Source organism: Rhamphochromis longiceps, linkage group LG2 (genome assembly GCF_057381845.1).
Source record: "Rhamphochromis longiceps isolate RC_006_pf linkage group LG2, R_longiceps_female_GT1.1, whole genome shotgun sequence".
In the NCBI taxonomy this organism is placed as follows: domain Eukaryota; kingdom Metazoa; phylum Chordata; class Actinopteri; order Cichliformes; family Cichlidae; genus Rhamphochromis; species Rhamphochromis longiceps.
In genome coordinates, this window is record NC_140558.1 from 41,467,322 (window position 1) to 41,491,046 (window position 23,725).

Genomic DNA, 23,725 nt, shown 5'->3' on the forward strand with positions numbered 1-23,725 from the left:
AGAATATGTTTTTGTCTATTTAAGTCACAAACCCCTTTAAGTGCTGCCATTTCTAAGGATGCTCCTTGTGTACATTTGTATCTTAGGGAAATTCTGTAAACATATTCCTTAGCATGGCCTGCAGGAAACCAATTGTATCTTTTTATTCAAACAGTGAAAAATCATACCACCTTCATTTCACATGAAATCTTTTACCCCATCAGCTAAAACCACATTTTTCCATTTCATGCTGTTTTCATCTGCTTACACAGCGGGTATTTCTGGGGCAACATTGTCTCAGCTACCGTTTTGATCTCTAAAACATATATGCATACTCAGGAACAATGTATTAAAAAACAAATAATTTTCCATTCAGTCAGCACTATGCTATCAATTACATCTCCTTCCAAAGCTGGAGCTTTACTCAAACCCCACAGGTGTCCTGCGTCTCACTCACATCAGGAGTTATGCATACGCTCATATTCTATTCATCACATACCAGCTAAGCGCAGACATGTGGATGCTGGGTTGGGGAAAAGTTGCAGCCAATGCCAGTGTCCTGGAAGGCCAGATGGTCAGTTGCAAATTTATCCCAAGCCTTTCTTTACAGCTATGTCTGTCAGTTTGTGCTGCCTGGGCAGAAGCTGGAATAGACACCATACATCATGAATGCAAATTAGCCACTTGATTTGACATTTCCAATAAGCCTGTCTCAATGTACCAGTAGGGTTAGCCAATTAACCATGTCAGTAATCAATGCGTTCCAAGGCTCAGTTAAGTCCTCAGTTTCCCTGCCACATAAATCACAGGCAGATTAGCTGATCAGTTACCCTCGTGCACCAGCTTAATCGTCCACTTCAAGAGAGATAAAATGGAAAATGAAACTTAATGAAGTCAGCTGGAATGTTACCGTCACTCCTATGTCTCTATAAAGCTGTGAAGCTGTGGGCTAAAATGGCAACACACTGGTGCATGTAATGAGTGTCTTTTTTCCAGTGCTTTTAGAATTTGTAAATTATCTTGGATAGCTGGATTAAAACTAGCAGCCTCACATTAAAGTGATTATATGACTGCTTAGCCAAGGGTGTTAGCCAACGTGATACAAGCCATTGTAGTGTAACTGCTCATTTAACACAATTGTGGCTCTATTTTTGCTCTATTTTGCAGCGCTAAACCTGTACTGAGACAAAGGGAGTTTGGTTCACGTGGGGCTTTTTTTCTTCATATGCAGCTCTTGAGTCATTTTCTGCCACCAAACAATTGTGGTTAAGCCAATGCACTTGCAGAGCTCCCGCAATACACGGGCAAATATTGTAATTTGTAATTAATAATTTATTTTACCATTTTTTTTTCCATCTACTGCAGAGTGGCGTGTGCACTGAAATACAGTTTATTTCTGCAACTGATGAAGATTCTTGCCTATAATCCAATCCACTAAAGTGTGATCCAGTTACAAAGAAATGTCAATACTGACGTTGTGTTTGATAAGTGAGCAGTCTGTCTATGCAGTTAATTAAACACCTGTAGTCATTACAGACCAGCAGAGATTATATGATTTGCGAGAGGGGCTCTACTAATTCACATGGGTGGCAACGCAGCAATTTCATTGAATCACAAGGCTCTGTGTTACCATTGTTCAGGATTTAAAGATAAATAATGATAAATAATCTGGTGTACCTGTAGCACCACAAAATGATCCATCCTATAAATTAAGATTCTAATTATACTAGAATTTAATCTTGATATGATAACTAAGAAAAAACCAATAACCATTGCCATTTTCAATACCATGGAAGGAAAAATGACAATAAATTAATAAGATAATCTATAATGTATTGTAGTTTATGTACTTATAAGTATATGTACAGTGTACAATGACAGTGCTATTTTAAGCTCTTTCACATAGTGTCAAAATAAAGTCAACATGATTATCATGTATTTATAACATATTAAATTTTAAGTATTAACTAAAAATTTCAAGATATTTTTAAATAGCAAAAAGCAGAAATATTTCAAGGTTTTGTCTTTAATACGTTGCTTAGAGATGGTGGTGACTCTCAAAGCAGAGCCAGTGAGAACCGAATGAGAATTGATAAGGAATTGAATCAATGATAACAGAACCAGAATCTCTAAATTCTTATCAATTCCCATCCCTAGTAACCTATGACATAATTTAAAGCTTATCATACCTCACTAGTGCCTCCCTGGTAATATAGATATATTTTATGTTGCCACAGCGCAAAACTATTGAGACTGCTCAGTTTAGTATTGACAAATCTTCCAAAGCATGTCTGGCTACTTTTTAACCAAAGTTTTTCAATCATTCGGATCCATCAAGTCCATAAAAGGAAGAATAACCTAATGGCCTAAATATAAGAAATCAGAGATATCAGAGAATATGTGAAACTATTGGGATGGGTATCAGGTAATGTGCAAACAGTGGGGGCACAGAAAGGAAAAAAGTCCTAGGATCTCAATTATCACCACATATAAAACCCAACAGCAAAGTAATTAACATATAATGCACCACACAAGCATGAATGTTGGCAACGGCATCGGCCACTTACGTAGGTTACATAGTAAACTCTACAAAGATTCAACACAGAGGTCTACATCTGGGTAATTGATAATAGTTAAACAGTGTCTGGGATTGCATCAAGGAGGCCATCTGGCATAAAAACACAAAAAGAAGAAAGAAAAAAAGAAATCCACCTCCAAACATGATGTGGAGCTTCCTGCTGTGATAGCATCGTGTGAATAAGGAAGGAACTGAAAGTAGCTTCTAGCACATTAGACCAAAAAAAACCAAAAACAAGAAGCAACACACAAAAAGACCCTGATTAAGACACATGACACTGGGACCGGAGAGATAAAAGGACAAAACACAGAGAAGAACATGGGGAAGGAAACAATACAGGGGCCAGGGCTACAATCATTTTATCTAGACGACGAGTACAGACAACCACTGAGACAATTCAGAGAGAAACCAGAAAGACACTATTACAAATGCGTTTAACACTTTAATTCACACATCAGAAGTCCTTAACATATAAAGTGTTCCACATGACATAATTTAATAACATTCAAATGAAATTTGCTCTTACTCCTTCTTGATCTACAAATGGTCACAATGAACTTCTTAAGTTTGGCATTTTACCTCTGAGAGAAAAGTGAACCTCAACTTCCTGTGAATGTGATCTAAGTCTTAATGTTCTGTGAAATTTGGCCGCCTTTTCAGTGATGACATCTACGAGGTTATGATTTAAATGAATTGTTAGTGAGCGTAAATTGTTCTTCCAGTGTATCAATCTTCTTAGCAGAGATGTAGCCTGTGTCTTTCTATTATAACTTATTGCCGTCTGATGCTCTGCATAAGGCAACATTATTTCCACTCATAGCACAAAATTAGTAACTTCAGACATCAAAGCAGAGTAGATTGAATTTGGAAAAATGAAGCCGCAAAATAGCATCTTCATTCAGAATAAAGCAAAGTCAGCCGCACTTATACTTCATGTTAGACATCAAACAAATAGCACATGAAGACCTAAATAGGCCTGTAATTTAGCTTCAAAGTTTTGAAAGCAGTCTGACTTTCAGCAGAATACATCACGTTATGAGCTACACACATATTTCTTTTCAGTTTAGAAATATTATCCATTCAGTTGATCCCATTCCAACAAGAGATATTTCCCACTTTTACTAAGGAAAATGTTTAGCATCATATAAATTGTTTACTGAGAGCTTCGGTGCAAATATGCGACCACATTACCAGGAACAGGTACAATAGCAAGTCCAAGACACACACATGAAGGAGCTATTTTTGAGGTGAGCTCATTTGCCCAAACATAAGATTCATAGCACTTAAAGCACAGTTAAAAAGCACCACCAAAACTGGGCCTTAAGAACCAGGATTATAGGACGCTCTAGTGATGAAAGGACAACCAATGAAAGATGAAATAAATGCCTGACAGCAGGAGTAGCATGAAGGGCTACAGTGAAAGAGTTCATTATAATACAAAGACTGTCTCACTAGTTTAAATCAGTCAGCCAATAACCTACTCTCATTCTTTTATATTATATTATTAGGATATAAATATATAAATATTAGGAGATTAGATTTTTTTAGTGTAGCAGGAGTTCAGGCAGACCACAGAATCAGAGCAAATGTTGCAGATGTTTTGTTTAAGCTGCTTTACTGTCCCCAGTTGCTTCACTTCTGCAAGCTACTTTGAAACCCACTTCTCGTCTGTGGTGAGATCTTGCTTGTGGTCTGTCTACAAATTTCCACGCATGTACATGTAAGGTAGTGGTGGGCGGATCGATCCAAATATCGATTGTATCGATACCAAGTCGGCATCGGTATCTGATCAATACTAGCCTGGTGAGATCGATTCTTTACTTTAAGTTCTGCTCTTGTTTGCAATGGTGTACTTTCAGCAAAGACGAAACAGCCAGGTCGCCGGACTCGCCGCTCCTGTGTCAGCGAAGACCAGGCACATTTTGCCCCCCTTGTGTTTAGGTGTTGTGCTGTCACGTGACTTACACGCTTTGGGGGTTGTTAAGTTGTTTACATATTAATCATATTTTCACCAGTTGTTTTTGTTGAGAATTTTAATTGTAATTTTTGTATTATAGTTTCTCAACAGTACCTGTTTGTTTGAATTTGTTTACTGGTTTGCGTGCACTTTAAAACAAAACAAAAAAAACACTTGATAATTTTCATGCTTCCCAGCATCATTTACTCTTACAATAATCACTCGGTTGCTGTAAAACTACATCAACGGCTGCAGCTCTCCCACTGCCAGCTGTACACATCACCACCAAAAACTACAACAGCACAAGCAGAGCACAGGTTTTAAGCCGGCCAGGCATGATTGTAGATGCCGTGCAGGTGAGTCCATCTCACCTGCACGGCATCGCAGACCATGGCCCGCCACAATAATAAAGCGTTTTCGATTTAATTATAAATTTTGTCCTAATTATCTCCTGGGTTTGAACTATTTAATAATAAAAAAGGAAACATCACAAAAACAAAAAAAAACTCAAGGTCATTAAATGACGCATCCACCTTATTTATTGAAAATATTGATATCGTTATAGGCGATACTGGCCTGTATTTACTTGGTATAGGATCAAAACAAAAATATGCAGTATCGCACACCATTGATTTAAGGCCACAGTGGTCCTAGAATACACCAGTACTGCCAAATAGAAATTACTGCAGATAGTAATGAGAACCGGTGATTCTAAACTGGCCACAGGTGTGAATGTGAACTTAAATAGCTGTCCATTTCTCTCTTGGTTAGCTCTGTGATAGACTTATGACCTGCCCAGGGTGCACCCTGCCTCTAGCCCTATGAGCTATAGATAGGCTTTAAATGGCCCCCACCCCTCAACAACCTTAAACTGGATAAGCAGTTAAGAAAATTAATGGATGGGTGGATTTTCTCTGTAACAGCCATTTAAAGTATTTACATTCTGTATGTTTATTTTCCTTGGTAGCAGAATAGCTTGCTATTCCCCCACTGGGTTCAAATCACCTTCACACTCACAGGGGATTCATTTGAAACAACGCATGCATGTAATCAGCATTTTAGTTTGTAATTTAACTTGTGGCTATCAGCCTCACTGTTTACTGTTCACTTTCCCAGCTGTGTCAGAGCTCTACTAAGATAACAGTAATTCTAACAAAATATTTCCTGCTGCAGCTGCATCACATTAAAAGCAGTCAACAGGAAGACTGAGTTGGCTCTTATTTTGATAGTGACAGAAATCACACTGTGATATAAATGGAATATTAAGATCCACCATGTGTTATTATCAAACAAAATTGTTCTCTTTAAATTTTCCATATGGATCATTTTAGAGAAACATGAAGGAGCAGTGATTGAACTGCACACTTCCAAATCCTCGCCATGGTAACAAACTCCTTAGTGTGCCTCACGGCCATGTGCTAAACTTTTCACGCAGTGTGCAGAGCGAAATCAGATTGCAGCTGCAATTGCAGTATCTTATTTGAGACAGAGTGACAGAAGTCTGTTACAGCAAGCACTAAAAACCTGTATTCCTCTAAATGACGTCTCAGGTCCCTGAGATTGCATCAGGTCTTGGATAGAAACCATTTAGTTCCCTGATAACAATCTCTCCTCCAGCAACATGAACGACCCCGTCTTTAATCAATGCTTTCCCTCAGAGGAGCTTCAGCCCAAAAGGAGTGACTCTTCTTCCTTTCACTTATCCAAAGATTCACAAAAACACTGCACTGAAACACTTGTGTGAATAACAAATATATACCACACTCATCCTTAAAAATATCAAAATTACACGTGTCTGCTACTCTGGATCAACTATAATTATCAATAAACCCTAATCCTTCTTTGTGATGCTGCATGTACTCACATCTTTGCCAAAGCTCTTATTTTCAATATTCTTATTATAAATTACTGTTACTGGAAGCAGTAGCATTCATATGCTTGCCAGACAAGTTTTCTTTTCAACTGTGTGTACTTAAGTCTTTTTTTCCATTTTGCCAGTTGTATACTTTAGAATTCTTCGTCCCTGCTATGCAGTTAGAGAAAAAAACAAACAAACAAATTGATCCTATAATGCAAGGGCTGCTGTGTGAAGGGAACAAATCCTAAACAAAAGATTATATTTGAATGCATGAAAGAGGCTTTTTGTTATTCATGGCTTGAATTCCTGATTCAGTTGAGCATCCGTGTCAGTTTGATCTAAGGGCTAGATGCAACAAAAATGACTGGCACAGCTACAAAAGTATCCTAGCACTGATGTTTGTTTAGCTCTGTGTCAATGTGAACTGCTATCCTTTTGAGAAGCCGTAACTTTGGTCTTGGATGAAAATGTGTTATCAAGTGAAATGTGAGATTAAGGCGTTTGGGGTTTAAAGATACCTTAAGTAACTTATGACACTAAAAGAATTATATAGCCCAAGTCACATGAGAGCTGTCTGGATAAAGTGTGCCAATCGCCATAGGCTAAGTGTGGAGACATTTTGGAAGTATTTTATGTCCAAAGAGTCAGTTCTAAGAGTTATCTCGCTCACATTGCACACTGTCTGTTGCTTAAATACCAAGATCAGAGATTTTAAATGTATCTGTCAGCACGCTAAAATTCTGTGAATGTATTTACTGAATATTTAACACTAAACACATGAAAATATTATTTGCGAGTTTTTGAAGTTTTGCAAAAAGCTACAAATGTCAACCTCATAGTCATTATGTCAGCCAAGTACAAATAAAGGAAGATTTTAAATATCAAGAGTTTTACTTTGCAGTTACATAAAGGTTTTAAAAAAAGACAAAGATGCATTGGGGTGTTGAGGCTGAGAAGCAATTCCTGCTCTCCAGCCTGTATGTTCACATTTCACCTTTACTGTTAAAGACGGGCTATCCCTTGTCGAGACCGACTGCATGAACAGGCCAGTTATTGTCCCCCCATGAAAAACAGAGCGACTTGATAAAGTAGTTGATCAACTGAACAATAAGCATTGCTGTTAGTAGATCCAGTAGATACATTTAAACAGATTTTATATGTAATGAATAAATGTGAATACCACATGACTAAGAAGTAGAAGTGAAAAATGAAATGAGAGGTGGAATCTAAATCCATTACTCATTTAGATTGTCTCATCTTTAAAATGCTGTTCCTCCAGGAATGCAGATTTCTAACTGTGCTTGGTTATATTCTTCCATTTTTTTCCTCCCTTGTTTGCTGTGAAGTACTTTCTATCCTTCTTTTGAGACAAGAGTTGTAAACTACACGATCATCATCATCGAATCATCATCATTACCTTTCTAAATCTTGATGATCACTGCTCGATGGTTAACAGGTGCTGTAACTCTACAGCCACAATCGAGAATCTAGAGTTTGCTCTGGTCTTTTATGGAGGATTTCATCAGTGTGATACTGTAGTCCTACTTTAGCAGTCTTCTTATTTAATGGTTTAAAGATGGCAGGAGGAGACCAGCATACACGCAGTCTGCTTGGCTACTACTGACACAAGAAAGATTTTTGCCAAATCCAGTCTTCCAGCAAATAGAGTTGTCTTCAAATTTGATCTTAAAAAACAAAAGCCTGTGGCCCGGCTGGGCTCCTTCCGGGGGGTGGGATGCCCTCAGGCCTCTGGCCTCTGAGCCTGAAGCTCGGTCCTCTCTGGCACAGCTGGCTGCCGGCAGAGCCCACGGGCACGCCACTGCAACCCCCTCTGGCCTCTGCTCCGTAGCTGCGGGGTGACCTCTCCTTTGGGGCTCTACTCAGCTCTTCCCAGGAGGGTGGCACGGTTCCCCCCCCCCTTTGGTGGTCCTCCTCGGGTCCTTGTACTCTGAGGCCTCTGGATATCTGGGGCCTGGATCTCCTCCATACCTGCTTCATACCCTGGAGGACGGGGCTGTGGCTCCCCACACTCCCTAGCAGATCGTTACATGGAGAAACCTTTGGAATACAAGCATGCTGATCCACACAGGTATGCACACAGGTGTACACACAGGTATGCACACGGGTGTTCACAGAGGCGGACTACAGCTTTCTTGGCTGCTGCCTCAAAGCACATTGTGCGCTGTCTATCTTGCGTGCACAATATCGTTTATTATTTAGTATCTACTGATATCTACTGCTAGCTAGTTTATTGTGATGGTGCTGTTTTTTTTATTATGTTGCTCTTTGTTGTTTGCTTTCTCTTCTGTTTTTTTTCTCCATACAGGTGACCCAGGTGTTTTGTTTGTTTTTGTTTTTTGTTTTTCCTCTCTTCCCCCCCTTCTCACCGTCTCTTCTCCCCTTTGGTTTTCTTTCTCTCCCTCTCTTTCTTTCATTCTTTCTCCCTGTCCTATCCCCCAGTCATGTCTGTCCCGTTTGTAGCAACCGAAAATAAAATAAATTCATAATTATAATAAAGGTCAATCAAATGGACCAATATGGCAAGGCCATGATGATCCACTTGGTAAAATAAATCCGCTTGGCATCTTTCTTGGCCTTAAGACAACAATTCTGACGGCTAAAGATCCAAACGGGACACACAAAAAAAAAAAAAACACACACAATACAAACAGTTGTTATTGTTACTGAAGTGACACAGAAGGAACCTAGTCCACAAAAATCCTCACCTGCTATTCCTCATTTAGTTTCTACAGTGTATCTGAATCATCAGGCTTGTATCAACAGCAGACTGAAGTGGTCTAGAAGCCCTGGGCCAGGTGCCAACATGCAAACCAGTGCAACACCTCCCATCTGCTGAAACATACACACAACCACAACTACTAATCCACAGCATGGTATGTTCTTATTAAACCATAAGAAGGACTACAAAACACTTGGCTGGGATTGGCTCGTTGTCCTGGTACCTAATTAAGTTACCTGGAAATAATGCCAGTCATTTTGGTGAGCCCAACAAGGATCAGGTCTTAATGAAGGAAACAACACAGCTCCTGGATGACTGAGGTCACTCCATGACAAATGAATAATGCAGACAAATGTTCTCCTTCTTTACTTTCATTGTTCTCAGTTTTTTAAAGTTATACACATACTGTAATAGAGACAATAGTTTTACCATGTGACGTGATTATTTGATTTTAAAAAGTCTCTCTGAAGTCACAACTGCTCTAAAACTTTCACTTGGGTGTGTGAAAAAGTTTTTGTGAAGGCCGAAGTAGAAATCCATTAACACCTTGTATCTGCTTTAATGCCGAGATGGTCTGAGGAGCCATCGTGTACTTTGTCAATATAGCATTTTTTCTGTTTGTTGGAGAAAAAGTAAACATGCAAGCAGATATTGAATTGTTTTAAATTGTGTGATAGTGAAAGATATTATTGGGGTTTTTACAATAAATGCTTAGAGTACTTATTCATACTTCCTTTGCTGCAGAGCCTATATATTCCAGTCATAACCCAAGAGGCAGCTTCGAGCATTTACATGGAAGGAGGAGATGCAACTTGTTACTTTTAATGAGAGAGGAAATTATGAAATGCTTTCTTTTGATATGCAGAGCAGTTTCCATCAGACTGAGTTGGAAACATTTACATTTAATACATTTTCCCAGATGTGAGAAAAATAAACTATTATTTTTCTCTCATCTGCGATTATTTAGTGGCAAGACTTGAGGAGCGAAGGTGGGTGTGTGCCAATTTGTGTGTCACTGTGAAGCCTTGTCAGGGTTCAGTCTCAATGTCACACAACAAAGACTGCTTTATCTCCACTTGGAAATGGTGACATTATGAGTGTGTCGACTATTGGTATGTAATGGCTGCAATTAACTTATCAGAACATCGTCCTTTGCTTGCAGAGGGCGAGAGCGTGACGCATCAGGTTTTTCTCCCAGTGTGAAAGTGTTGGCTGTCTGCAGCACTGAAGAAGAAACCAAGGCATACAAATGATGAGGCTTCTCAAATACAGAGGGCATACTACAAGATGGCTGGCAGTTTTTTCTCTGTTACATAAACAAACACCAGCCTTGAAAGCTTCATTATGAATCATCTTCTCACTGTCAGGGCAACTTGATTATTTTTTTGCAGATTAAACACCTGGTCTAGAAGTGTTCATAGAGCAACATTTACAATATGTTTAATGCATGTGGTGGAGAAAAGAGCGGTACAACTCACTCTAAATTTTAAACAGCAATTAACTCCCTGTTTCATGTTGCATTATTTTATTATGTAAAAACAAATAAAAATGTTCTAAAGCTTTATTTTGATGGCATCAAACCAAATGAGAAGTTTGGTTAGTTTTGATCAGCATTTGCTGATTGCTTTCTTTTTATGAGGAGGACATGTGAGACACCAAAAGCATGGAGAGGTGGGTATCAAATCGACAAGGCACAAAGTAACTGTTGATGAAGGTTTAAAAGGAGTCCTTGTCACACAGTAGAATCAGAAACTATGAGATCAGGGCTGGAGAATTTTGAATCTGAACCCCCGTTAACTTCACTGCTCACTTCACTGTTTTCTCTCCTACAATTGAACAGAAAAATAACAGCTACACATTGCACAAGGCTAACCAGAACTTCTTGGATGGGTTGCCATTCGTCTATCAAGATTTCTAGTCTGGTCCTCGTCCTCAGCGCCTCACAATCCTAACAAGATACAGAGCAGCCTGAGCAAGTTACACGATGCAAAAAAGTTGTCCTTTGGAGCCGGCGCATTTCATTCATTTTCTTTTTTATAAGAGGTTTTTCTGTGTGGAGTTGCATGTGTGTATTTTCTCCTGGTCGTGTTTCCAGAGTCCAAAGATATGAATATTAGATTAATTAGTGATTTCAACTTGGCCGTCTTTTTTGTAGTGGTTTTAAGAAAAAAGTAAAAATAATCCTCTTAACAATTCCCTTCTTTTAATTTATCTTACATAACTTGCATGCTCTTTTGTGTTTTCAAATTTTATTTTATTTTTTTGTTTTTAAAAAGAATGTAATGAACAACTTCAAATCCTCCTCCCTTTCTGGAAAGGGCGAGCCTAGCACCAATCTCACATCAACCTGCACATCAACCTGTATCTTTAAAGTAGTCTCCAGTGTATCCTGGAGCGTGACATCACGCTGTTAAATAACTCTGACAAGACAGGTCACTATTGCTTTAACAAACTCACATCTGTTCAGTTCCTTGTTAAATTTTCATGTAGCTGTGCCACATAAATTTTCACACTAAGTATGATTTTCCCACATGTCACCATAAACCAAAGCATCGTCTAAATGGGATACACAGCCTGTCAAACTAGCCGAAGGCTTCATAAGGCTTTGAAATGTTGCAGGAAATCAGTAATAAAAGCTGAGATTTCTTCTGACATCTGCCAATATAATAATAATAATAATAATAATAATAATAATAATGGATACTTTATTGATCCCCATGGGGAAACTACTTGTTTTTCTCTGCATTTGACCCATTCACTCAGTGAAGCAGTGGGCAGCCCACTAAGCAGGCGCCCGGGGAGCAGTGTGTAGGGACGGTACCTTGCTCAGGGGTACCTCAGGGTAGCCGTTAAGTGGATTCGAACCGCCGACCTTCCGATCATGGGGCGACCACTTTACCTACTGAGCTATCCCTGCCCCAATATCCCTTTAAAGGTCTAGTCTCATGACAAATTTTTCACTTCCAACCCAATCAATGAAGTATTTCATGTGTAGCACTGCACAATCAGGTTCAGTGACAGCATTAACCTTTCTAAAGTCAGTACAGAATCTGTCAGAACCATCAGCCTTATCTGCCAGCAGACACGGAGAAGCACAAATAGAGCTTGCTTGTTCAGCTTTCCCATTTTCCAAATGTATTTAGCTTCTTTTCCCATCCCTTTGCACTTTTCCATAGGCATCCCATAAAAATGCTGGCTTAATGGCTTGAGCAGCCCCCACATTTATGTCATGCTCAATTAGTGTGGTGTGTGTAGTGTGTTAAGAGAGATGAGTGTTATTGAAACAGCTTCACAAGGTCTGACTGCTGAACATCTGACAGAAAACCCAACTGGTTGTTTAAATGTGTTAGATACTCAGAATTTTTTTAATTTGCCTGTTAGAATGGGTCCAGATGGAAATTTTAAGTAATCAGCAGACAAAGCTCCCACTGTGACAAATGTTCCTAAAGTTTCCAACTTAGGAGTTTCCTAGCCCACCAATCACTGTTTACTTCAGAGTGAGGTGGCAGCATGATAGGACTTTAATAGTTTACTTCATACGACTGAACTTTCTTCCTCCTTTCTAGAGTATCAAATGAGATACGGCTTTTAAAGTCTGCTAAACCCAGTCTGAAAAGGTGAGTTTGTCAAAAGCAACAAAACTTGATCTTCTGATTCAAAATGTGTGCTTCAGCTTTCCTATCAACAGGCTGTGTGTTTCTTGGTAAACTGACAGTTTGCATCTTAGCAGTGGAGCAGGCAACAGGCAATATAAGATGGCACAACATTCTTTAATTCATCACCTAACTCAGTTAGCTATCCCCATACTGTGTGCCCAAATACTGCTTCATTAGCACTGATGTTTGTGCTTTCTTGTTCCCTCATTGCAAGTATAACATAGACTTTAAAGTCTCGTCCAAATGTTGTAGGGCTCCTTGAGGCTACTTGACACCTGGTGTTTAAGCCTCAAGCTGTTTTATCATTCGTGTGAAATTGAGAGCTGTGAAATTGCCCTCTTGGTCAGTTTGGACCACAAAAAGTTGACATGAAGGAGTGCAAGTGAAATGCTCCAGAATAATGAGAACTTTTACATATTACAGTCATCATATAGTAATTCCTAGCATTGATGTTTGGTAATGGACCCACACAATACAAGATTAGACATTCAAATGGAGTGAAAGCATGATGGATTGAAATTTCTCAGTCCTACACTTTGCATGTGTCATAGCAGAAGAGTTGGTTGAGGATGCTGGCCAAGACATTCATTTGATTCCTAAGGTTCATGTGAGGGTTGACCAAAATAAAAGATTTATGAACTCTCTTTCCAAACCTTCCAAAGCTAAATCATTACCCAGAAGGACAGGTGTTGGGGACAGGTACCGCCTCTCTTCAAATCAGATTGGAATAGAGATTGAAAGTATCAAAGGACATCCACAGAGGAACCAAACCTATGCCAAGCACAGAAGATTTAAGTTGAAGTGCAGGCTGAGAAAGGTAAAACACTCCACAATAAAGCACTAAGTGGTACTTTTTCCCTTCCATCTAAAGATACAAAACCATCTAAAAAGCGCATGAGTTACATGAACAGAATTGAATAGTGTGCTCTTTAAAGAAAGAAGGTTAGTTTTATCAGATAAGTCTCAGCTTTTTACTGTTGGCATAAGCCCAGCTGACCACACACAGGGGGAGTCTGTACATTTGGAGGGAGGCCTGCTTATTGGACAGTTCTTTCTAGTGTCCCTCGTTTTGACAAGAGTAGCAGACTTTGTTTGGACCTGGAACATCTCTCACAGCACTATGAGAAGCCTCATGAGACACACCTGGCCTAAATCTAGAATTTTCAAAACATACTCATCGACCATAAGAGCAACAGGCTTATAATGCTACTGATATTAATAAGAATAAGGCGTCTTAACCTTCTGCTCATTAATCTAAGTAGCAAGGTGAGAAGGCAGAGTGCTAGTAAACTCTTCAAAGGCAGTAAGGTCACATAAACCATCATATTTCTGTTTCAGAAGACGTGCACCACTGTATAAATTGATGCATACATGCAAAAAAGAAAAAACTGGATCAACACTAAGGACAGAGCTAAATGCTAGGACCAGAAAACTGCACACATTGGAAAATCAAGGTTTCATGAATAAACCAGCGTCATACTGAAAGAGTGACAAATGAATGTGGGTCTTTTTTTTATCAAATTTCATGGCTCAAGCCTCCCCTGACATTAAACCACAGAAACCACTAGATTGTGTTCTTCTCCCAACAGTCGGGGGCTCATCTGTTTTTCCCTCATTTCTCAATTCCAGTTTTAACTGTTCCACTATTGCACTCAACTTTCCCAATGCTGCCTCATCCATCAGCCATTCGTGGTCTTATTCAAACTGTAACACTTCTTAACTCTTATTTTATCCTTCCCTTTCTCCTTCTCAAATAACAAAGACCCATTAAATAATTTTTAAAACAATGTCACTGGAGCCAGGATTGCTAGCTTTTTGTTTAGTTATGTTGATACTTACACACCTCAAAAATACTCCTTAAGTCGGCCTTTTTGGGGAAATTTTTTCAGTTTTTTAACCAGTTCAAGTCTACTGCTGAATTAACCAAACCAGCATTTGTAACCTAAGCCAACGTTTTGAGAGACAATCTTTTCAGATGCACAAAGATCAAAGCATTTCTATGGTTAGTATCCATATTTGGCAGTTGCCTTAGACTATGTGGCTAGAAAGAATGAAGGAGGATCAATCCAGAAGAAGAACACAAGGCAATGTGAGGAACCAAACACACAATTATTCTCCATAACCTGAAGCGTTTTGGTTTAAACCCCCAATTTATGCACCCCCTTGTCGTCATGTGCACACTGGCAGCTGGTATTGATGCATGTCTAAATTTCCTGTATTAGGGAAGACAGAATGTTTCAGCCAATACTCCAAGCTGCTCCCAATTCTTCAACCCCATGGACAACTCAAAAAATAACAAAGAGGCCTGAAAACAACAAAATAACTGTTGGGGGATACAAAAATGCTCTAGTCAGACAGCAATAAGTAAATAAAGATACCCAGTTACAACCACCCAAACACATCTCACTCCCCCCAAAAAAGAAAGAAAGAAAAATCTTCACTCTGGGTCTCCCAAACCTTATTTTGCAGGTATAAACGTTTAAGGCTTTTCTAGATTTTATCAGTGGAGGTGCCCTTACCTCCTATGGTTAGCTAATTCAGGATGTAACTAAGAAGTTAGAGCCACACAGTAATAATTTTCACAAAGTCAATAATTCAAAGAAAGCTGAACAAAAAAAAATGGTGCTAACCTATGAGCTACATCTGGATATACTAGAGATAACTACAATATAATGCAACCAAAGCAAATGTAATCTGTTGGTTGTCTGAATGACAGCCTTCTGAAGGCTTCCAGGAAGGTGAAGTAATTTCCTTTATTAGGACCTAAAAAGGAGGACCCAAAAAAGCAGGCCCAACAACCAGTACTAATATAAGCCTAAGGCAATCACAGAATGCCAAGCTACTGCTGATGAGTGGACCACCACTGTTTGAGAAATGGGCTGTGCGATATCCTGAAATGAGAGGACAGGGCCGAGTAAGAGCATCTTCTCTGGAAGTCATAAGAAAATATTTATAGAATACTAGCTGGATGACTTCATGCTGTTATTAAGTGTTAACACTGTCAGGTCTGATGTTGTGGCAAGACCATAACACCTGGCAGCTGTGGTTGTCACTCAAGAGTCATAACAGGATATGCGAGGGGCCATGAATTCCAGTACAATGATTGATGGGCACTTTTACTGATGAGACTCAAATTCAAATTCAAATTTTATTTGTCACGTACACAGTCATACACAGTACGATATGTAGTGAAATGCTTGGACAACTGCTCGTGACCTAAAGAAAACAAAAAAGGAAAAGGCTATGAATAAGAAAGGAAATAAATATGAAAAATTAAAAAGGGTAAATTTAACTAGGAAGGAATAAAATATAAATTAAGGTTAAAAATGAAATAACTGTACAACACAAATTAGAATGAAGGGTAAATTTAACTGGGAAGAATAAGATAAAATATATAAATTAAAGTTGAAAATAAAATAACTGTGCAACAAAATACACAATACACAATATAGAACTATATAAGAATGTATGAAGAAATATAAATAAATATATGCACAATAACAGCAGCGTGATTTAAGTAATGAAGTGAAACCAAAGTCCAGAAAGTCCAGTGTGTGTGTAAGAACCATATGTGTGGGTCAGTACTGTGTGGTGGTGTGATTGAGAGACCGTATCGCCTGCGGGAAGAAGCTCCTCCTCAGTCTCTCTGTGTTGGTCTTCAGGGAGCGGAATCGCTTTCCTGACCTCAGCAGAGAGAACAGTCTGTTGTTGGGATGGCTGAGGTCCTTCACCATCTTCCTGGCCTTGGTCCAGCACCGCCTGCTGTAGATTGAGTGCAGGTCAGGGAGCTCGGAGCGGATGGTGCGCTCAGCTGACCGCACAACCCTCTGTAGAGCTCGTCTGTCCTGCATGGTGCTGTTCCCGAACCAGGTTAAGATGTTTCCCGCCAGGATGCTCTCTATGGTGCAGGAGTAAAAGTTCCTGAGCACCTTGGAGGGCAGTTGGAAGTCTCTCAAGCGTCTGAGGTGGTAGAGACGCTGTCGGGCCTTTTTCACCACGGTGTTGATGTGACAGTACCATGACAGGTCCTGCGTGATGTGAACTCCGAGGTATTTGAAGCTGTCCACTCTCTCCACTGGGCACTCGTTGATGACGGGGGTCTGGTAGTTCCTCTCCTTAATAGCTCTGTGTCATCTGTGTTCCTCAGACTCTCAGCATGCCTCCAGTCCTTGAGACCTGTCTGGCACTGTTTAGTGCAGCAGAAGCAGCCATACTGACAGGACGTCATACATGAATCTTAAGATAGGGCTGTTCAGCCGATCGCCTTCACCTGCCTTGTCATAAACGGGTGGAACATTTTCAGTGGCATGATGTGATTCAAGATGTATAGAAATCCTGCAGGTTTATTCTACTTTTTAATTACATGGGTCTTGACACACTCTACTGGTGATATAAAACAATAATCTAGTCTCTTTCAGCTGTGCATCATTTAAATGTGTATCGTTACAAAATGCCATTTTATCCCCATTTGATTTGCATCTCCTCAGTAACTGAGTAATCGGTATCTTCACAGATGCTCCAACCTCTTTGAGAAGTCTGCACTGGGAAATTATCATTCACCTAGAGACAACATTATGATGACAAAAAGTGAAATGTGGGTCAGTGTGACCAGATGTTAAGCTATTAGAGTAGAGTCTGGAGCAAAGGACTCTGTCAATCATGCAGGACCCATAGGTGGAAACCATTCATCTGCAGTATCTCAGTTACATGAGTTTTTATTTATCCCCTTCGTATATTTTATTTATATTGTCTCTGTATTTATATATATGTGTGTGTGTATAACTCTGTAACTTCTGTCGGTGCTGTGCTTTTTTGGAAATAGAATTTCCCAGAGGAACCCACCCGAGGGATTAATAAAGTTCTATCTTATCTCTTATCTTATCTTTTTGAGTTCCTTTGTGATTCACTGTTTAAAGCTTCAAATGACAGGTCACAAAGGGATCAGACAAACCAAAAGGCCTTTAGTCAGCACAGACTTAAGCATAAAGATGCAACAAGGCTGGAAATGTCCACTGCTAAACAACAAACTTCTTCTTTAACTAGCGCATGTGTTAAAACAGAGCTGTTTACACAGCTAGACTATGGACAGAGTTGAATTGTAAAGGACGTGTGAAAGTCATTCCTCAAGTATCTAAAACCTGGCAGCTATTTGTCATCTTCAGAGCTGTCAATCATGCTTAACAACACTGTTAGTGATACTTGTGATTTACAGTCAGATGCTGAAGTCTTTCAAAATACTAGGAGTACAGTCAAGATAGGATGACAGCAAAGCCTCAGCATTTTCCTCTCCTCATTAGCATGTCACAGGAGTGATTCATAACATACCATGCAGCCTTGCATGGTTCTAAAAGCTTTGACTGCTAATCAACCAGGTAGTTATTTAAACATTACTGTGCATTTTAATTGGGCGTGCTTTGGGATTTCAGTATCATTTCATGCTTTTGATTTGATCGACTCTGACTGTGTGTAATATGAAATTATATTTAAGTAAATTTTTCTTCAGATCCTCAACACTGTTTTGTGTTTTTTCTACAGATTTATCCTCGAATGTTTCCTGCAAACAGGAACACTGAGTGACTGAAGCAGCTATCTCTTATTCTAACAAAAAACCCATTAGGCATTTCTGTCACAGTTTATAGAACAAAAGCACTTTGTATGAGATGATTACAATTTTCTTTTCCAGTCACTTCAATTTAACTTCCAGTGGCAATAAACCATAACAATGTCCTAATTAATTTCAGCTCTGAAATTCATAGTTAGTCAAACAGACTGTCGGGATTATAGCTTGCAGGGCCAAACATGACTGAGGCTGAAGTATAATTGAAAAAGTGGCTTCATTAACTGTGTTTGCTGTATTTCTGCAAAGGCAACAAAAAGAATCTAAGAAATGTTAAGAAACAGACTAACAGGCTGTGGAATATAGCAAGGCGTATACAGACCAAAAATATGGCATATTTCGGTGAAATACACTATAATCAAAATTCTACTCTGACTTCACGAAAAAGCTCCAGCATCTCAGCAAAAACTGTTTTAAAAAGACAACATTGAATACTACCTATTTACAAAGGTGTTGAAAAGTGCATTTGGTGGTAAGATTAACCAGCAAACTGCATCTAACACCAAGTGCAGCTGTCAAAAGTTTCATGGCAATCACATTGAAAATCAGGCTTACGCTGAATAGTGTCTTCTCTAAGAAGTGGATAGAGTGTAAGCTTTCATTTAAAAAAAAATCTCCATATAAGTGCTATACCACATCATCCTTGAATGACACATTTTGGAGCCGTGTTCATTTGACCTGCACTCCTTCTGTGTCATACCCCATTTAGACTGGCACCTGGCTCATCAGTTTATTTAGATACTTGTTTTTAAAGCCTTTCAGATGTCCCTGGTCCTGAAAATAAGATACAACATTAAATAACATAGATTGAGTAGTCATCGTAGGAAATATCTGGTTCTCCTAACAAAGCCTTCTTACACACAATGTAACACAAAAAGCAGAATATGTCAACATATTCTGCTTTATGCAGGATTCATTGCTAGAAAACTGACAACATAAATAAAATCTCTCAGATTGTATTAATTCAGCATCGAGCTGCTTTACTTTCTTTTGCAAAATCTGCCCTGTACCACATGACTCTATGTGAGTCTGCTTTCACTTAATCACAGTCGCAGCTCATGAGTATTGGAGTTATTTTTTATGCCAAACTGAATCAAAGCACTAAATCAGCTGGTGGCAGTAATCATACATGAAGGTTGCATTATTCATTAGACTCCCATGTTTCTATGAAGACAAAAAAAATTAGAAAATGTGGGAAAAATCTTTCCAGAATCAACCTCCCACCTGTCCAAGATTAAATAGAACTGAGACGCTGCTTTGTGGTTTCAGCGTATTTCAGTCTAATTTATAGTTTAGTCGTGAAGTCTATGGAACTATGTAACAGACGTCTCAGCCAACAGTGACAACCAGAGATTAAGTTATGACAGTTGTCTTTTCTGAATAGGTCGAGTGCACGTTGAAAGGACCCACATCATACATGCATTTCCAATATGAAAGGAGTTTCAGTGGAACACTGATGGAAGAGAAGACAAAAGAAACTGAATTAGCAGTTGGGAACAAAGAGAAATGAAGACTTCTCTGTGAATATAAAACTATTCACCAACATTAGGTTATATGGTTCAGTTATAGTGTGTGTGCTCCATTACCATTTGTATGATAATCACATAGATTGCTTCTCTGCCTTTCCTTTGTCCCTGAATACCAAGACTGTCAAGGCTAGCTCATAGTGAATGCAGTGTGTGCCACTTCCCAGCAGCTTGTTCAAGGTGTCCTAGTGTTAATTTGTTCAAAAATGTATGTATAGTCACATTAAAGAGATTTTCCACCTTAATAAAAAAAATATCCCCACTGATAGATAAATATTTGTAAAGACTGAAATGAAAATGGAAACAACGTGACCTGAAAATATTCACAGAAGAGATAAAGCGCATCACGCCATAAGTTTTGGAATTACTTATTTTTCCCTTTCTTTTCCTTTTTTAACTTTATTCAAAATGTTCCTTGTAAATGTCAAGCTGACTTTAGTGTCATTTTCCAAAAGGTTGCTCTGTTATAATTTCAATATATGAAATGCCATAAAGTAACATGCCCAAATTAGTTTTAACAAGAGACTTCCACGTGTACTTACTTATGATTGTAATTAGTCAAAGAAGTTTAGTGTCTATGATTCTTGGGCTTAACAATATTTAGATTCGATATTAATCCTGAAACTACCTATTTTTTCACAAGGCAGCTTTGTGTCTTCAGGATTTTAAGAGAGCAACATAACCTTTTACATTATATTATGTGTTTTTAAGCCCAAATAGTTAGAAGAGATTGTGCTGAAGTGACATTGCACTGTAGACTGTAGATGCTTGTCTAGACCAAAATACTACATTTTTTTTTCTACAAGAACCTGATATCTACTTACGAGGACATTATATATATCATTATATACCCACTTTAAATTTCTATTGAAATTTAAAACGAATGTTCTCATATGTGGATCTAATTTTTCTCAGAAACAAAAATCAGGTAAAATAAATAAATAAATCGGTTTTTACATTCTTCAGGTCCCAATCAGCCCAAATAGCAAAGATAAATTAAAAATGCATGTCATGGAAGAGTTTGGGTCTTAGGAGGTTAAAGAATATAAAGCTGATATATTTAAAGCTGCACTTTATAAAGAAACCTGCAAATGAAAATGCTCCAAATGTCAGTTACTGTGTAAAGGGGCTTAAATATATGGTCTTATTGCTATTCTCAAAGTTAGCCATAAATTACTATAAAATACCCTTAAATGTAACTTTAAATAACTGCAGTAATACCTGCCCAACCGCTCACTACAAAAACAACAAGGAAGAAAGATGACTGATTGTGTCACATCTCACGGCTCTCCTGCTGCAGCAGAGCAGCGGTTTTTACTCGTGACCACGATACACAGCTGTGGCTATGAGTGGGGTCGACACCTTGAATTAATTACAGTACAGATGCCTGTATGCACTTTGTAACTCACTCTGTATGTATCCTGTAACTTACTTTTTTACTGTCTCATCAAAAATATTACCAACATTAAAAATGTCTTCTTTTCCGTTGCAATTCCTTGTGCACAGAGCTTACACTGCCCAGAGAGCGTGCATCTGCCTCTGAACAATCTGACTCTAAGAGTGTGCATTTGCCCACCCTCCTCACGCCAAAATTGGCCTGCAATCCCACTGCACTTAATGATCCGAGCCCAAGTATGCTTCAGTTTGCTCCAGCATCTCGACTCTTCTCCTTGTTTTTGAGAAGCTCTCTTGGAGAGAACCATGAGGTTCATGACTTATTTGGGGCAGTTTCTGGAAAGAGTGAAATCCTCCCCTCTTGCACGCCTTTTAAATCTGGTAATTACCTAACAGCTGATGAAACACTGGAATTCCACGCTTGGAGATCATGCAACATGATTACTGTGCCCGAATCCACTTGAATGACGCTTAGCCTCGTCTCTTCAAGTGTCCCGGGCCACAACACACAGCAATCACTCCTGTCAAATGAAATCAGCTTCTGGGGTTTATCTGTAGTGCAGATAAAATAGTGTGAGAACACTGTACGTCATTACATTACATATCAAGTTGATAGTAGCATCTCCTGCTTATTCACAGTGTAAACAGCAAAGACATACATTAATTTCCCCTTTGACAGCTTTGGATGGCACTAACACATGTTAGTGTTTCAAAGCCGTAGCACCTCCTGCTCACTGGGCCTCTCCACCTGCAAAATTCTGCATTTTAATGTAATGTTGTGCTTATCCCTTTCAGCCATGGGCTTTTTAATAATATGAATTCCTTGGTAATTCTTTGCCATCTTGCTAACTGAGCTGCACGCACCGGAGGATTGGATACCTTCCACTCGGATTAAAATTATAACGGTAAAGATCGGACTAAAGATCTGAGCGCTTTAAACAAGTCACCCCAAGGCTACCACGAACACCTAATGGAGAGAGGATGCCACAGCACTCTGCTTCTGCTGACCACACCAGGAAGACGAGCAGCATGCATAAAATCCACATACATAAAATATATTTTTATTTTATTATTATTTTATGTAAGGTGTCTGAGGCAGAGGCGTATTTTTAATGAGGCTACCAGTATGGGAAATTAAACTAAGATTGGTATTTGAATTTTCAGTGTGCTGTGCTGTGCCAAAAAGAGGATTAATGATTCATTTATAGCGCTCACATTGACAGACAGTGCAAAGTGTGTTTCGATTTTTTTTTTTTTTTGATTAAATAAAAATATAATGAATACATGGAATTTATGGCTCAATTTTAAATGACAATTTGATTGTTTAAGTAAGTTTATATTAACTTCATACATGTCTATCAATCAATGATTATGTAACATGTTTGATCAAACTATTTTTGTTTATAAGCTGATCGACTTCACCAACTATTATGAAGCTATATTTATCATGACACTACTACATAACTTCAAAACACACTGCAGCTTTCAAAGCGTGGTTCTTATGTGTTATCATCACAGCAGCAGGGTTGGATCCCTCAGGAAGAGCGTGGCAGAGAGTCAGTGGACCTAATGTGGAGGGATTCTTCTCCGGGGGCATTCACGTGGGAATGTGGCTCTGGTTTCACAGTTATCACTCACAGAGAGCTGTCAAATGCTTAGTGGCATTCACTTGATCCAATTAATTAGGACCTAATAAGCCATAGAGTGGAAAGGGATTTGGATCTACAGGGTGGTGACAGAATCAAAGGCCTTCAAATGAGGCCACCATCCATCTCACCGTGGCTGTTAATGAGACATGAAGCCGTCTACATATAAACATGTAGAAAAGCAAACCAGTCTCACTATTAATGTAGAATAATTTCATGTTCAGATCAGACGTTTGTGCTAAAACTAATGTGGAGGAAACCAAACAGTCCTAACAGAATATTTAATAACTTATTTTCCTGAGAAGTATTGAGCTTATGCTAACATGGTGATTTTCTATGCATGCAATTTACAATTTGTTGGCTGTGTCATACCCAGTGCCTGAAATAATTAATCAAGTAGTAGTAAACGGAGGCGGCATCCTCGGCTGCATGGAGCAGATGTTGTAAATCCAATGCAGCTCACGAGGACAGGTGCCCTCCAGCCGGTTCCTGTCTGCTGCTTTGGTAATGGTTTGTTTCCTTTCCGGGAACACTGGAGGAATTGAACAACACTCAATCTAACCTCTATCATCTACTTATTATAAGGTTGTACAATAAAGCATGAGATGACTAATCACCTCAAGAGTATGCTCTGTGGGATAAAATGCATTGCGTCTGAGATATACATTGAGTTTGCTCAAGAGTCCCTATTTTGTCAGATAAATTCCAGTTAATCCAGTGGGGTTCTCAGAGGATAGTAACTGTGTTCTGCCGCCTGAGTATTACAAGGACAC

At 38.9% G+C, this 23,725-nt stretch overlaps 1 protein-coding gene across 1 annotated transcript in view; it reads right to left on the reverse strand.

The window, feature by feature from the left end:
- LOC146677987 (GDNF family receptor alpha-4-like) overlaps window positions 1–23,725 on the reverse strand; it is a 57,936-nt gene that overhangs the window by 21,131 nt on the left and 13,080 nt on the right. The gene's annotated exons all lie outside the window — the stretch shown is intronic.